The 4,129-nt window shown below is 34.8% G+C and overlaps 1 long non-coding RNA gene across 1 annotated transcript; it reads right to left on the reverse strand.

The window, feature by feature from the left end:
- Window positions 1-617: 617 nt before the first annotated feature.
- Window positions 618-3,826, reverse strand: LOC122072110. Its single transcript, XR_006138331.1, has 2 exons — window positions 3,691-3,826; window positions 618-3,580 (listed from the first exon to the last, which is right to left on the reverse strand). It is a non-coding gene; the product is annotated as an uncharacterized LOC122072110 (long non-coding RNA).
- Between the last annotated feature and the right edge of the window lie 303 nt (window positions 3,827-4,129).

The following is a 4,129-nucleotide window of genomic DNA, read 5'->3' on the forward strand; positions in this document are numbered from 1 at the left end:
TTTTCCACCTAAGATTTTTTTTTTTTAATATAAAAATATTGAATGTCTTAGAGATAGAATTGGGTGTATTATCCCAACAACTTAGAATACAAGAGATCAAACACATCATGAGACCATCTGATTAAGCTGGACCATCAAACAATTTGCAACAAAAGAGAAACCCCAACATCATTAGTCAATGTGATTGAGCTTGAGTATCAAATTTGGCATATCTTTGTTATTTGAGAAACCATCATTTGGCCAAGAATTAATGAAGATCATAAATGAAGGAAATAGACTGCTTTTTTTTTTTCCCTCTTTAGTTAGAGGTAAGCAACTAATAGATATGAGATTGATTGATATGAAACTGCATCTTTAGAATTATCGTCCAGGGGATCAAATCAACTACAAAGAACAAAACTTTAAGAGAGCCAATGATCAGCTATCAAATTGATATATGGATTGCCCTTACGCGTCCTAAGATATGTAGTTGTTACAAATTCCAACTGGCTATCACAAAAATAAGAATTTTTTGACCACAATTTTTTTTTGCAAGAGGGATCCCAGAGTGAATTTACTCTTTTTTTTTATTATTATTTAATAATCAGTAAAAGTATATACATAATAATAGACAGATGTACATTACATCTAGGCATACCTAGACGGAAAGAAATATTTTTTAATTAAACTTCACCATCGGCAATGGCATTAGCAGAGAACAAGAAAAAAAATAAACATTTTCTTAAGGTTTGTCATTAGTACATAAAAAGAATGTCATCCTGCACAAATAAAGGATTTAAAAGTCCTGAAACAGAAGTTTGAAGTTGGGCACTTTTTTTTGCTAGTAAATCCACCTTTGAATTGGTCCAGTTCATAAGTGGCCAAACAAAAGAAACTATCTATTCCCTTAGATTTTTGGGTGTAATGGTTTAACCATTTTCAGGATTTCAAGTTTGAAGTTTATTGGTTTCCTTTTGAAGGGAGGAGATAAAATGCTCTTTTTTTTTATTTTTTTTCTGGGTGAATGATTAATATATTCAATAGAGCCAAAGAATAATGCTTGACAATGACAAACCTCTACCAAAGAAACCATAGCCCTCCTTCCAACGCGCGAACTTTATTTTCTTCATTACCAAATTGGAAGATAATATTACCATTGCCAATAAGCCTAATATCAATGTCGCAGGATAATCTCCTATCCCAGGAGAGAACAAGAATCCGGTAATTTTTAGGTCAACCTATAGTCTGAAGAAAGGTGATACCAAGCATCCTTGTGCTCAATTGTAAAATAGTGATGGAAATAGAGGATCTCCTCCTTAACCTGCAGGAATGAACTCTCCACATCCATCTTTCACATGACCTCCCAGTTATGCTGCATAATTTCTCATACAGTCTTTGTACTTGATAGCAGCTTCCATATTTCTTCCTGGTGGTTTGGCCAATCATGAAATTTTAAATTGTCATTGTTCACTATCTTAAACGGAAACTGAAGCAAGAGATTGAGACAAGGAAGTTGAAACAAAACCATATTGTATTATATATAGCTTTTGTTAAAGCTAAAACAAATGAATTTAACTATATTGTCTTCTACTACTTTACTGGAAGATTTAGAGGAAATCTGCCTATCTATAGATATCGAAATATTTCATTAGAAAAAAGGCAGCTGTAGAGTTAAGTAGTTCAAAATCTAAACTGATTTTCAATCCGCATATGGATCCCACTATTCATGGGATATTAAAAATTGAGTCAATAGTGCATTAATTATTTTAATTCATGGTTCAAATATCCAATGGGCAGTGATATCCCATGTCAGGAGGGTAACTCCTCTGCCTACATTGGGAGTTGATCCAGACTTTGTACGTAGCCAGTACGTAACAAAGAACCAGTGACAAAAGTTGTGGTATGTCCAATTTCACAAGGGTTTCAGACCTAAATCTTTATTTTTCTTTTAAGAGGTATTTACTTAAATTTTAAAATAATTTTGTGAAGAAGCTAATATGTATATTGAAATCTGGGTTTTGGCAAATCCAGCTTCATGCAAATGATCATTACAAAACTGCATTGACAACCCCCTTTGACTTCTACGAATGGAACGTTATGCCATTCGGCCTCAAGAATGCTGCCAGTGAATTCCAAAAAATTATGAACGACATCTTTAATTCTTATGGAAAATTTACAATTGTCTATATTGATGATGTTCTAGTTTTTTCTGACACTATGGACCAGCACTTCAAACACCTCAAAACTTTCTATCAAATAATAAAAGTAAATGGCCTCGTCCTCTCAAAAAGAAAAATTGAATTCTTTCTGACCAAAGTCCGTTTTCTTGGACATCTGATTGAAAAGGGTACCGTAATCCCTATCGATCGAGTCATTTCTTTTGGTGACAAATTTCCTGACCAAATTTTAGATAAAACCCAATTACAGAGATTTCTTGGAAGTCTAAATTACGTACTGACTTCCTTCCTCAAATCAGTAAAATTACTGAGCCATTACATTTAATGCTCAAGAAGAACCTGGCTCCCTGATCTTCTACTCAAACATGTGCCATTCAAACTATCAAAATATTAGTCAAAGAGATCCCTTGCCTTTTTATCCCTAATCCTGAGGCATTCAAAATTGTTGAAACCGATGCCTCTGAAATCGAATATGGTGGAATTCTTAAACAACTGTCCTCTAATAATAACAAAGAACAACTTGTCCAGTTTACCTCTGGTATCTGGAACTCTGCATAAAAGAACTATAACACCATCAAGAAGGAAGTCCTTTCTATAGTTCTTTGCATACAAAAATTTCAAAATGCATTATTAAATAAACCATTTTTAATGCATTTGAGCAGGCCACACCATAGGGTGTCTACAAGGATGTATTCGTAGAATTCTTGTGTTTTTGCCAGAGAGGGGGAGTAAAAATGCCACCCATGAAAAAATAGTCTTTGAGCTATATTGATTGGTGAATTAATATTATTTTGAAGAGATTCCTCAATGGTGAAGAGATCCTCTTTGAAGGGTTTTTCAAAGTACTGGCTTTTGAGTTTGGATCCCTGAGCTATTTGGAGGGGTTTGGCTTGTGTAGTTTGAAGGCTGGAGCTGACTTTATTTGTAGTTTGAAGGGGGCCGGGAGCCGAAGAAAGGACCACAGCATGGGAATATGGTTTGTTTGAAGAAGCCAACTAGGATTGCCTGCGGGTAATGATTTGGTTTGAGGAAGCACTAGTAGCGCCGTAGCTAGATTTGGATCGGACTATAGAATTTAAAGAAGTGGACTCCTTTTGGGTAGCCATCTTGAGAAGATTGATCTGAGGAGTCTAGCCCTGTAGGAATTCATGGGTAAGGAAGTCAAGGATAGAGTTGGATTCTCCTTTAATATATATATATATATATATAGAGAGAGAGAGAGAGAGAGAGAGGATAACAAAAAATCTTATGCAAATTTCTATTGATCAACCTAATAAGAGGGAAAAAGATCCCTACCTGGTCCCACACCCCTATGCCCAGACACAAGGAGTGGGGGTAGACCCCTGCCTTCTTGCTTGTAAGCCTCCCCTGGTTGTTCCCAACATTGGCATAGTGGCCACGCGACCAGATAGGGATCCCCAACCCTAAAAAAAATGAATCAAATGAAGTTTTATATCCGAAGAAAATTATTTTTTGATAATATATTCGACAATTGAAAATATATTGTAGATTGATAGAAAGACTGGGAAAGTACCTTTACTGATGAAATGCCATGAACAATGATCTTATGGGAATTCTGCAGTATCCATACAAGATAGAAGAGATAATATGGTGGAAGACTATCATCTGCAAATAAGACTAAAGTACTCATTTCTGTGGTGGACCTTTATTCTATGGTTTATTTGGAACTCTATTCTAGGGTTTATATAGGATTATGTCAAAGTTTCATATTTATGAGTAGTTAATGTTGAAGATCGTAATAGATTTTTGGGACTCATAAGAACTTTCTAAAACTATAAAGTCGTTACTTTTTGCTTAATTCGTGATAGTGGTATCTTGAATCTATTGGCAAATCTTATGGGCGATCGGATTTTTTAGATATTTCTTGATTTTCTTGAAATCTTCTCTGTTAATAAAAGGTAAAACCAATTATATGAGAAATATTTTGACAATCACGTACTCTGTTCTAAGGT

The sequence above is a fragment of the Macadamia integrifolia genome, chromosome 2 (assembly GCF_013358625.1).
Source record: "Macadamia integrifolia cultivar HAES 741 chromosome 2, SCU_Mint_v3, whole genome shotgun sequence".
In the NCBI taxonomy this organism is placed as follows: domain Eukaryota; kingdom Viridiplantae; phylum Streptophyta; class Magnoliopsida; order Proteales; family Proteaceae; genus Macadamia; species Macadamia integrifolia.